The sequence below is a fragment of the Ochotona curzoniae genome, unplaced genomic scaffold (assembly GCF_017591425.1).
Source record: "Ochotona curzoniae isolate NIBS_2020 unplaced genomic scaffold, NIBS_Ocur_1.0 contig_43, whole genome shotgun sequence".
Taxonomy (NCBI): domain Eukaryota; kingdom Metazoa; phylum Chordata; class Mammalia; order Lagomorpha; family Ochotonidae; genus Ochotona; species Ochotona curzoniae.
In genome coordinates this window covers 12,106,264-12,120,010 of record NW_024466218.1, presented here as the reverse complement: position 1 = coordinate 12,120,010, position 13,747 = coordinate 12,106,264, and the positions used below count along the sequence as shown (strand labels likewise).

The following is a 13,747-nucleotide window of genomic DNA, read 5'->3' as shown; positions in this document are numbered from 1 at the left end:
ATTTTATACTTTTAACCCTGGATCAGATGATTATGGGATTTGAAAACTGTTATGTTACAAGAGACACATTAGGAACAGGAAAGAGGACCCAAAGAATAAAAGGAAAACATTTAAAAATCATATATACGATATACCAGTATCCAAAAAGCATAAAGATCTTATATAACTTAATAACTTTATCCAATATCAATAAAAGGCAAAGACTTTGACTTGACATTTCCCCCCAAAATATATAAGTTGTCAAGAAGCACAAGGAAAGATAATCAACATGACCAGCTATTAGGGAAAGGTAAATCAAAAGCACAGATACTATGATAATCAACCAAAATTAAAGACTAATAATACAAGTGCTGACAAAGTGGTGGATTAACTGGAATATTCTTAGACACTAATGGGAAAATAAATCATGCTGATCCTTTAAAAAATAAATTAGCATTGTTTCAAAAAGTGAGACTAAGTTATCATGCGACCCCATAGTTCCAGTCTTAGATACCCCAGAGAGTTGAGAACATAAATCTGCTCAAAAACTTGCACGTGCTTAGTCAAAGCAGCATTATTAACAGTGAAAAAACCTAAGTGTCCACGAACTGAGAAACAGATAAACAAAATGTAGAACTGTGGAATGCCAATACAGTGAACTACTATTTTACCAGTCAAGTATTGCTATAAAGTACAATAGGAATGTCACTTGAACACATTATACTAAGTAAAATAAGTCAGACAAAAAGAAGCCACATGTTGTAAGACTTCATTTATACGAAATATCTGATATGGGCAAACATATTGACAGGAACTAATTAAGTAGTTGCCAGGGATTAGGGTGGGGAAAAATAGAGTAACTGCTAACAGGTAAAGGATTTAGGGAAAACATAATGAATATGTTCTAGAATTAGGGAAGATATCTGTACACTTTTGGAAATATAATCAAAGTCATGTAATTCTAGATTCCAAAAGGATTTAATTCTAGTTTAGGTGAATTTTATCTCAAAAAAGTTTTTTTTAAGTAGGAATAGGAATAAAGACAGGGTTACTGTTACTGTAAACATAATTAATGCCAAATGTAGTTAGAAATTTCCAAGTGGAAGTTAAACATAAAGGAATTGTAACTTAACATAGTCTTGGTATTGTTTTATATAACATCATTAAGTGATTGCATCATCAGTAAAAGCCACCATCATAAAGTTTTATGCCCATATGACTCTCCACATTTTCATACTCTAATATTTAAAAAATCATAGTAACCTAACTTAGGGTACCCTCTTTTACAGCTCCTAAAACTCATATAATATACAGGATGAAAATACAAAATCAAAAAGGTAATAATACCTTCATAAATAGGTGTCTGGGAAACAACCCTATCTAACGGTGTTAAATAGTTAGATTTGGTCCTAACAGAGTTCTGATACTTACTTTCCATTGTGGTAATCCCCCAAAGACCCTTTTTCTTCAGATCATTCTGAATCTCCTCTTAACAATTAATTATGTACACTGTTGTTAGAGGAATCACTGCCCACACATAGCATCAGGTCATCATGACTAAGGGTAGAAAAAAGTATTTTTTTTAGAAAAGACTTATTTATTTTTATTGTCAAGACAGTTTTACAGAGAGGTGGAGAGACAGAGAAAAATAATTTCCATTTGCTGGTTATTTTCCACATGGCCAGAGCTGAGCCAATCCGAAGCCAGGAGCCGGGAGCTTCCTCCGGATCTCCAACGTGGGTGCAGGGTCGCAAGGCCATCCTCTGCTGCCTTCCCAGGTCATAAGCAGGGAACTGAATGGAAAGTGGAGCAGCCAAATACAAACCAGCAACCATATGGGATGCTGGTGCTTGCAGGTGGAGGATTAGCTAGTTGAGCCGATGTGCTGGCCCCAGAATAATTTTTTTTTAAAGATTTATTTTATTTTTATTGGAAAGGCGGATATACAGAGAGGAGAGACAGAGAGGAAGATCTTCCATCCAATGATTCACTCCCGAAGTGAGCGCAATGGTCGATGCTATGCCGGTCCGGAGCCAGGAGCCTCTTCCGGGTCTCCCACGCGGGTGCAGGGTCCCAAAGCTTTGGGCCGTCCTCGACTGCTTTCCCGGGCCACAGCCAGGGAGCTGGATGGGAAGTGGGGCTGCCGGGATAGAACCGGCACCCATATGGGATCCCGGGCATGCAAGGCGAGGACCTTAACCACTGCGCCACCGCGCCGGGCCCCAGAATAATTTTTAAATGACAAAAATGGTGATTAGTTTCAGTACCCCTATCATTTTCATAACCTAACTACTGCTTCTGGAAAGATTCCTGTTCTAATAACTTCTGCCAATCATGACTGCCTAAATAAAAATTACTGCATTATCCTCATTATTAACCTTTAACAGCCCCAACAAAAAGTAGTCAGAGATAGCTTATAGAAGACCTGGTTCACAGTGAAAGTACAGTTCACTAGCCTGAAACACTTTATTAATTAAAAGAGCTTGTTTAAAACCTGGCATCTTAAAATAGCAAAAGTAACAGTAATATGAACAATGTTTAAACAAGTTAGTAAGTTAGTAAGCTTTCAGAGTCCATCTATCTTACACCAGGCTGGTTTTACATTTCCTCACTTTTTGGCAGCAGCCTCCAAAAGACAGGAATGATTTGTGGAGGCTGCAGGAGTCTGTGCCAGCTATTATGTATATAAAAAGAATTTTTTTATTTTAGCTGTTACCATAGGCAGTAATGTTTATAGTAGGTGAACATATTAGTCTGGTCACAGGGTATGAATTTTACTCTGGAAAAATCAAGCCCAATTATACAGCCTAGGAGTCCAATGTCAGCATTTGAGACAAATTATAGGCAAATTCATTTAAACACATGCTATGTGGCAGAATATAAAAACAGGTAGCCTTATCTTTATCAATTTTTTATGTCTTTCTTGATTCACCAGCTTTCAAAATGACCCCCTTTCTGTCCGCCCCAGCACAATGAGACTTCAGATCTCCATCTGGAGAGAGATTTATGTTCAGAAAATGTGGGTAAAATGCCCTCTTCACGGATTTGGGGGATACAATGAAAAGAAGATATATTTGACTCAGTCCTGGCCAACTGACAGGGGAAAATGCAACAGACGTAGTAAAATGAACCTAAGAGAAAGTATACAGCAAAGCATGACATGAATTTAATGCAATCGAGTCTGTCAACCACCATTTAAAACCGGGCAAAAGAGCAGTCATCACAATCTTTCAAAGAGACTCTTCCTATGACAACATAGCATAAATTAGTGTTAAACAAGATCACATCAATACCTAAATATTGAATTATACAACTGAGATGGATTGTGTAATGCTCATTTTACAAAGCCTTAAGTCTTGATTTTAAAACACAATATATGGAAAAATGAAGCTAAAGGTCAAAGCAGAATAAAGAGGGAGATGAACACATAAAAAACTCTGTATGGTAGAAGAACCTGAAGTGGAGAGAGGAAGTGCCCCGAAAAGGCGAGAGAGAAATTGGCTTAAGCTGCCGGGTGGCCAGACCTTGCGTTTGACACCTCAGACACTTGAATGTGGTATTTAGTAACGCCAATCCAATACAGCACCAAATGAAGGAAAGCTCCTGTGAGGGGACAAAGATGAACTAGTAATTTTTTTTTTAATTCTCCTTTTTTGGAACTGCAATTCATTGGAAAACAACTAAATTCCATTCTAGGGTAAGGAAACCACAACGTGAGCTTGAAACATCTTGTTATGGTACAATACAATGAAATGCTCAAAAATAATCAGATACAGTCGTGTTGCAGGAATAGGAGCTGGCGTGAGGAGGATTCAGGGTCAAATTTGGTCAATCTGAAAACTTGGAAAGTGGAGAAAAAAGTGGAACAGAAGAAATGAGAAGGTCATATAGGATGCTAGTACTATATTCTTATTCTTAGGAGGTGAGTATGAAGTATTAGGAGTAACATGATACCTGCCATTTTCAAGTGGTTCAGGAACAAATACACAAATTTTTAATGTATTTGATATGTAAATAAATCTATAAACTTATCTCTATATATTTTATACATGATAATTTACATATTAATATAAATTTCTATATGAGAAGAGGCAAAGTAGATTTAGCTAAACCTCAACAGTTATGAAATTTAGGTAGAAGAATATGGCAATTCACTACCATTCTCTTCAACTTTTCTTTATATCGGAAAATTAATGTTTTAAGTGTTTTAAGAAAGCTTTTTTTTTTTGCTTTGTTTTCCATATACATAGGTTTTTTGGATTACTTTCTGTGTTTGACTTCATTCAATCTCTTCTTGTCTTCCTACTTCTGCTCTAAGTTATCATGGGCCAAGCAGAGCCCCAAGCATTAGGTCAGCATCCCAAGAGCTTCCTACTCCTCCATGTGCCCTTGACCATCAAGTTGGGTGACAAACTATTATGAGCTAATGATTTGCTAACCAAGAAGTCTCCTGTGAGCCAGAAAGAGGCACACCATAGGTAGCAAAACTGGCTTACCAAGTTTTTTCCCACTCATTTAACAAATGCTTTTGGAATACTCTGGATGAAGCATACGCAGTACAAAGGTTGTAATAAAGAGTCAGTAAAAGTACAGATCTTGATGACAATCTAGCATTCTTGGTTCAAATCTTAATTCTGGGACTTAGGAATCATGTAATTTTTGACAAATAGCATATGCAATGGAAAACAGCTTGCTGGTAGAAAGAAAATCTGATTGTGTTAGCAGACAAAGCAATTTTACATCCATGTTTATACCTGCTTATTATATTGTGAACTATGGGTGAGTACAACCCATTGATACAACTGTGTTATCTAACTGGAGTATTTAATGAGCTCCTTTTGCACTTTCTAGCTCCTTTCCTCATTTCTGATGGAATCTGAAATATGGGGCAGAGGCAGAGATGGAACTGGGATTCATTAGAGTCAGTTTTTTTTTTAACATTTTTTTAAGATTTATTTTTTATTTTTATTGGAAAGGCGGATATACAGAGAGGAGAGACAGAGAGGAAGATCTTCCATCCAATGATTCACTCCCGAAGTGAGCACAATGGCCAAAAGCTAGGAACCTCTTCTGGGTCTCCCACGCGGGTGCAGGGTCCCAAAGCTTTGGGCTGTCCTCGACTGCTTTCCCGGGCCACAGCCAGGGAGCTGGATGGGAAGTGGGGCCGCCAGGATTAGAACCGGCACCCATATGGGATCCCGGGCATGCAAGGCGAGGACCTTAACCACTGTGCCATCGCGCCGGGCCTAAGAGTCAGTTTTTTGACTCAGTTCATTACATCTGGTTGTTTTTTAGGAAACCACTTAGACAACGAAGACCCCAGGTTTGTTTCTTCGACTCTAAAGCTAAAGTTTTAAAAATTCATACGCAGATATTCTAGAAAGCAAACTATCAATGTGCTAGATTGATTGGAACTTTAATTTCTTCTTTCACAGTTTCATATTCACATAATGCTCCAAGACAATGTTCACTTCCATTCTTTGCAGACACTAAAAATAAGATTGAAAAAAAAAACATTGATTGAAAGCCATGTTTTTTCTTTTACTTCCAACCTGCTTTTATAAATTTAGATTTTACTTAAAGACTCCATGTTTTGGTTAGACCTAAAGGAGAAATACTTTCCCCACTGGAAAATCTGTTTTAAATCAATCCAGCCTTTTGTAAGTTACAAGAAAGTAGCCTGGAACTGTAAAAGAAAAAGTGTCACACCCCTCCTCCCTTGAAACTTTAAGGTGACTTGCGTAACAATGATTAACATTTGAAATTTTCCAATTTCAAAAAGGGTAAATTCCTGACAAAATAGCCTACTGCACATCGTCTGCACAGGAAACTTTCCAGACTCTGAAGGATCCTCAGTATAACTGGCCTTGTGAGAAACACTTTGTGAAGCAAAGCTCAGTACAAAAGGACATATATCTTTTAATACAGCATGACAATATCACCCAATATTAATAATTTTAAGCAAAAATCAAAGCTGATAAAATAGCATTCATAATCGCAGTAGAAAGGGAAAGTTCATGTACAATAGAATCACATCTAACATTTTTAGGTTAAATTGGCAAAAGAAGTAGAAATAGCTCATTACTTGTTTCTTTGAAAATGAAGCTGCTGATCACAAATGCAAATTGCCATTCAGAGAAAAATTAAGTAACTTCTGGTACAGGTTTATTATCTAAACTCAGCAAATGCTGCAAAGACAGAAGGTAATAAAGCATTTTATGAACAACTTCACTTCACTGGTTCTTAATATAATTGAGTTATATGGACTGTTTAAAAAACTGGTTAAAAAAAAGCGCAGTTTTTTTGCCTGCTTTTCTACATAAGAACTATTATAAAGGAATGGTCTAAAACAATCCAGGGGAAAACTAACAGTGCCACAAAAATCAAGCAGTTAGGGTTTGCTTTGTTAACACTGTTTCCTACTAAGTAAAACAATCTACAAGGCAGTATTTAAAAACAATCCCCGAGGCCTGGGTTTTTACTAGGAACTCTTAAAAACAATTAGACCAACTACAAAATTTAAAAGTAACAAATACAATAGTTACAGCTAGTGATTTCTATTTTACTTTTTTGCTGCGTATGTAGCTGTTTTAAATAAGTCTGCTAGGAGCCAGGAACTTCGCTACTTGTGTCTAGCAGCGATTTTTTTTTCTTGAAAAGTAAATCAGCTAAATCAGCCACCCATTTCTGAGCTAGAAGAAGGGAAAGATATCCAAGATGAGGATAAGACAACGAAATATAGCAGGATATGCTTCTAAAATTGAGTAAATGTGAGTAGCCAGAAAAAAAAAAAAAACCCAATTTATGGGAAAAAAAATAAAACACATGTAGTGGGGTTTTTGGTTCTAGACAAAATGGAGTAAACACAATTCTCGTTCTCTTAGTAAGTGCAGCTAAAACTCTAGGTACCACACACAAAACAAACTGACGGGAAAATGGAGAGAAGGTAGTTTGGGTAGAGGTCTCAGAGCTTTGGGAATGACAGTAGAATAGTGCTTCAGCTAGTTTTTGTCTCTTAAATCCTGCACTGGGCATTGCAAAAGTCAGAAACTAAGAAGTGTCAATGAGCAAAACCCACAAAAAGAAAAAGAAAAAGAAAAGAAAAAAAAAGCAAGGGAAGACTGCTAGTGGAAGCCTTACCTAGATTGTCTAGCCCCTAGAGAGGTATCAGGACATATGAGCAGGCAGCAGGAGTTCAGTCATTGCCTCCACCTCCTTTTCTGCCCTCATGACCGCCTAGGGATGCCTCTCCACAAGGATAAAAGAATAAGTGAGGTTGAAAATAATATACATTCCTCAACTTGACCAAAGAGAAAACAGAGTCTAAGAGGCTATTAGTACCAGAAAGTGAACAGAAAGAGGTTGGGGGTAGAAACAGAAAGACAGAAAAGAGGTTGTTATTAAAGAAACAAAAGCTGAAAATTACCCATATTTGGGTAAGACACTTAAATCTGGACTCAAGAAGTAGAGTAAACCCAAACAATACAACCCCAAAGAAATCTACTGCAACACACATCATAAGCTTCTTGACGCCAAATACAAAGAAAATCCTGAAAGAAAGAGGCAACGCATTATTTCAGGGGAGAAACTCGAATGACAGTGTTTTTTTTTTTTCATCACAAAATATAAAGGCCAGAAGGAAATGACATATTTCTTGAGTGCTGACATAAAACAACTGCCAACTCATAATTCTATATGCAGTAAAAACATCATTCAGAAATGAAGGAGAAATGAAGAAATTCTTAGATGAATAACAGTGAAGGGAATTTACTGCGGGTAGATATATTCTAACAGAATGACTAAAGAAAACTCTCTAGGCAGGAAGGAAATGATTAAGGAAGAAATTTTTGAATACTAAGAAGGTAGAATACAAAGAGTACAGATGTTTGGCAGACACAATAGACTCTTTTTCCCTTCTTTCTAAACTGAAACAAGTTACAATATCATCAGATATAGATTTTTTTAAAAAGAAACTTACAGGGAAGTACAACATTTATTCAGCTTTTGTACATTTTGCTTTACTAAGTAGATGACCAATATGAACTTGCCAAAATCCCCCAAATCCTCATGAATCCTATCTCAACATATAATTTCTTCAGATTTTGGTATTAAGTGTTCAATAAATTAATGTGTTTTCATTTTTATTTAAAAATTTTAAAAGTTTTATTTATATAAACACATTTAAAGTATTTCACAATATAGAGTTAAGAGTAGAGTGCTACTTCCTTCCCTAGTCTTTCTTCTGAATTAATTCCCACCCATGTGCCCTCCTCTTCTTTCTTGTTCTTCTTCTTCTTTTTTTTTTTTTTTTACAATGGCATACTTGAAGTTTACTTCACAATCACTGGCTTAACCTTCATTAGGTAAAGAATTTAGGGGGCTAATATCCAAAATATACAAAGAACTCTAACATAACCATACAACAAAACAAACAAACCAGTCAAGAAATGGACAAAGGAAATGAGCACTTTTCAGAGGAACAAATCCAAATGGCCAACAGACATATAAAAAAAATGCTCGAGCTCCTTAACAATAAGGGAAATTCAAATAAAAACAACACTGAGGTTCCACTTAATTCCAGTGAGAATGGCCCACTTACAGAAACTACCAACAACACCTGCTGACAAGGATGTTGGGAGAAAGGAACCCTACTCCACTGCTGGTAGGACTGCAGCCTGGTGCAGCCACTGTGGAGGTCAGTATGGAGAACACTCAGGTAACTGAAAATGCACCTACCATATGACCCATAATTTCCACTACTGTGAAAATATCTAAAGGATCTGATATATGAGAAAGCAACTTGCAACCCTGTATTCACTGCAGCACAATCAACAATTACAAATACATGGAAGCAACCTAGATGCCCACCTACAGAGGACTGGTTAAAGAAACTGTGGTACATCTACTGCATGAAATACTGCTTTCCCATTAAAAAGAATAAAATGCTCCCGTTTGCAGCCAAATGGGCCCAAACAGAGACTATTATGCTAAGTGAAATGGGCCAATCCCAAAAGGACAGATATCAAATGTTCGTTCTAATGTAAGACAACTCTATCAAAAATACATGATAGAACACATACACATGTAACCCCACAAAGGATGTAATGCAGACAAGACTGCCAAGAATCAAGGAAAATAAACAAAAGATATCTCTCCTAAGGAACAAAGGTGGACTCCCAATGAAACTTCTAAGTATACCTGGACAACAAAAAACTATATTCCCTACTACTTGACCACACAACAATGTCACGACCCAAAGAGCAAAAAATTGGAACCATTTCTCTTTCATCTTTTATTTTAAGTGGTTGGCAATGCTGGTGACAATGCTAATATGGCTGAAGGGTTGTTTTGCTCATTTTCCTAGGGAATGGCTCTTTTGTGTTTCCATTTGCAGTTTTTTTTTTTGGTGTCAAATCTAATTATTTTTGCTGTGAATTTTACCTTTTCGCACTTCCTAGTCATTTGTATTTTTTCAGTTGTTATTCTGATTCATTAATTGATCATCCATATGAGACTTACACCTGAGATTGCAAATGTCCCTTTCAATACTATTTTTTGCTACATCTCATGGGTAATGATGTGCTAGTTTTTATTATAATTTCTTCAGTGCCACTTCAGCCATGCAATAGCATCAATTTCTACAAGAAGGTTTTTGATTCTTTTTTTTTTTATCACTAGTGACACACTGGTATTTTTGTAGCAAATTCTTTAACTTCATATTGATGAAAATTTACTGTTTTTCTCCCTGTTATGGACTGTGTTCACTGGCTCTATATTTAAGGGGATGTATAATGGAAGTGTAGCAGACTGATATGTTCAGGTGTGGAGACAAAGTGCAATATGCTTGTATACATTCAGGTCAAAGATGGACTCCCACTGAAACAGCTGAAATTACCCTGTAGGATGCTGGACTCTCTGACATTGTCCATGCCTACAGTGTTGGGAAACACTTCAATAATATGATGGACTTATGACATGATGGACCATGACTCATGGCTCATGAAGGACCATGCATTGTAATATTGAGGGGATATCAATGCAGGGAGAGGGAACTTAGGGAGGGAGATGGGAAATCCCAGAGCCTATGAAAATGGATCATAGCACAATAATAAAAAATAATTTAAAAAAGAATTCAACATTTAGAAAGTAGAAAAATTTTTAAAAACCTATTCTTCAGCATATATACAACAGCCATAAACAACAATCAATTTCCAAAATAATCTTGCTCATAAAGATTACATTTTGTTGGTAATCTGCGTATTAGTTATCACAAAGCAGGAAAAACATGGTATTTGTTTTGGTGGGATTGATTTATTTCACAAAGCATAATGGTTTCCGATTGCATCCATTTAGTTGCAAAAGACACGATTCCAGCCTTTTTATGGGCTGCGTAGTATTCTACTGTGTGTGTGTGTGTGTGTGTGTGTGTGTGTGTGCATGCACGCACATGTGCACATGCATTTTATGTTTTTAAAAATCCAGTCATCAGCTGATGGGTATCTGTGGTGATTTGATATCTTAGCTTTTGTGATTTCAGTTGTTATAAACATGGGACTACAGATAACTCTCATATGCTGATTTCATTTCACTTAGGCAAATTCCAAAGAGTAGAAATTCATGATTTTAAGAAAACTGATCCATCTGTGTTCCTCATTTCACTCTCTTCTGTATCATTTAGAACACAGTCCTATAAAATATTTAATTATTCTCATGATCTTAATCATTTCTGGCTATTGTTCCTAAGCCTTTAATTAAGTGTATCCTAAGAAAGGTTCTTCTGAAACAATGCTTTCTTCTTAAGATGTTAACCTGTCCTTCTTCCCTTTCATCATCAAAAATCTGTAATAAGTAATCCTCACTCACAGTCTCAATTTCTTCAACTCCAATTTACTTTTGGAATCAATGTACGTAGCCTTTATTGCCCCTGGTCTCACATGTATTCTCCAATCTCATATCTTCTGAACAGCAGAAGGGTAGATTTTTACCATTTCCACTGGCCATATCCTCCTTTTTCAGCTTTCCTTCCTCAGTTTGCTAGTCATTGGCCCACTGGGTTATTCCCTACTGATGGCTCCTTCCTAATGTCTTTCATGGACAACCCATTTTTTCACTCACCAGGAAACAGATATTTCCTAATATAATGGCTTAGAACCTATTCTGTATTTCTAACACATTTCCTATGACCAACCTTATACTGAATGAAAAATTCAATGTAAGAATCCACTTTAAAAATTGGTGGGAAAATGGAATTAAAAGATACACATTTGAAATTTATACAGTTTTTTTCCCCATAATTTGCATCATCCATGAACTTTTAAAAAGCATTCTGTATACTTGGACTTCAAAAATATATTTGCACCAAAAAAAATCTTATCTTTTAACCCATTTTCCATGAACTTTTGAAATAACCTACTGATTCTCAAAATTCTATTTTGTAGTTATTTCAGAAAAACAGCATAATATACAGTTCTTTAGCAGTCGGTGTTACAAATATGATTATTATGCCCAGTATAATATGAATCTGTATTTCATAGTACATGACTCATACAGTATGAAAAAGTGTATAAACCCTCAATTTCTACAACTATTTCCAGTATTTTCAAATCATTATGTTGACTTCTTGCATTTAAATCAATGCCCCTCAAAACTTACATCCCTCTGGTACTATTTAGAGCACTCTCATTATATTGCTGAATGATGTAATTTTTAAAAAGAAAATGCAAATAATCCATACAAGTTTCACTCAAAGGAAACATGAAATTTACTTCACCAGAGAATAAAATCTCATTATTAGTTTCTTATTTCTTTATCCTTGATGTGAGTCCATAACGGCATGTAAGACGAAAGAACTAGGCTAGGATAACCTACATACAATAAAAGAGAAGGCACACTGCATGAAATTAAAGATACATTACTCCTAGAAATAAAATTTCCTTTTTCTTTCCAACTGACCTCAAAACAATTTTAATAATATGTGGTTTTCTCACACCTGTTACTTGTTTTCTAGATCTATCTATATCGCTTGCACAGTAACTATTTTAAAATGACTTAAAAGCTATTAAAAATGCTAAATACCCTCCTACACTGGTCAAACTTACTGATATGACCTGCTTATGTTAATAAAGATTATAATCATTACATTACTGAGTCCAACACTTTCGATGACGAAGCAGTTTATATGTACCATTCCCCCAGTTCAGTAATGGTTCTCAAGTACATAAAACCATGTAGAATGATGGAGTATGTTTGAAAATAAAATAAAAAGATCTCCATATAGTCATCAGCAGATATCAATGCTGAGTAAGTCAAGAAAACATTTGATGAAGGCTTTATGGAGAAACTGTGTATACTGAAATAAATACTATGAATAACACTTCAGGTTCTTCAAAAACAGTCTCATCTGTCTATGCATAATAGATATTTATGCAAAGTTGGCTTATAGCAATGTCCCTACTAATGCCTATAAGCCCCAATGCAACAAGGCACTCACAAGGCATACTTTTGTCCTGAAATGGTGGCAGTTTATTCAATTCCAGGGTTTAAATGAAGATGTCAACATGCCCTGCTCCCTGCAGCCAGGGAGCTTTCTGGGCAGTACTGTAACAAATTCTGGTAAGTGTCACAGAAGCACATTTGTCCAGTTTGGAACTCATTTCTAGAACTGCTTCCTGAAGCATGATTTGGGAATGCACTCTAGGATTTTCCAGAAATTTTAAACATTTTTACATTTGTTAGCTTAATTATTAAAGCTCCTTTAAAGAAAGTAGTAGTCATGATAATGTAGCTTAAACACACATACACACACAAAACAAAAACAAAAACAAAACACCGCTCCCCACAATACAGGCAATCTCAGCTCAATACTCCCATTGCTGCCATACACAAGAGGTCAATGAAAGTGAAACACAAAGTATAGCTGGGGGCAGAAAACTGGGTCTTTGCAAGGGTTGCTTGGGCCTCCTCCTAAGAATTATTCTGGGTTTTGTTTTCCAATTAAAAAATATATTTAGATTACAAAATTAAAATGAATGAAAGTAACACTGTATAATTTAGCTGTCATTTTCTACCAAATTGCTTATAACTGTAACCATAAAATGATAATAATTTACCATATGTGCAGCTGTAAAGCTAAGAAAAGCACTGGTCAGTTGGTGCTGCTGTGAAATGTGAACCTACCACTCCCCCTGGTGCCCATGCAACTGAATTGCAATAAAATAAAAAAGTGAAATTTCATATCCAGTCAGGTCTGCTACAGCATTTACTGGGAAAGCACAAATTTGTTCCAGTATATGTGATTTGTAAACAATGCATTAGTGCAAGAAACACTTGGTATAGGTTAAAACAAAACTACCACACTCAGCCGTTCCAAGCCCAGAAGAAATATACAAAAAAGGTGCACATGAGGCTCACACCACAAACGTCCACAGGCTACCGCATTCATTTTGTACTATGAGCCATACCCACCAACATGTGGTGGCACAACTTTCCATCCAATTTCAGTAACTCTCCCTCTACTCAAAATTAGCAACCCATTCAATCCTCATTTTGAATGAAGTAGAAACATACTTCAAGTATTTCCCAGGTAAGGTGTCAGAATTATTTATTTATTTATTTATTTAATAAGTGTTAAACCATGCTGTACTTTTACCAGGTTATTTTAAAAGTTATTTATCTGAGAGACAGAAGGCAAGCTGACATCTACTGGTTCCCTCTCTTGAAGCGCTGTCAAGGCAGAGGCTACTGTGCCAGGTCAAAGTTGGGAACCAGG

General features: G+C 36.2%; 1 protein-coding gene across 3 annotated transcripts in view; it reads right to left on the bottom strand.

Moving 5' to 3' along the window:
- The window catches only part of KIAA1328 (KIAA1328 ortholog), a 205,115-nt gene that overhangs the window by 131,019 nt on the left and 60,349 nt on the right, over positions 1-13,747 (bottom strand). The window lies entirely within an intron of this gene.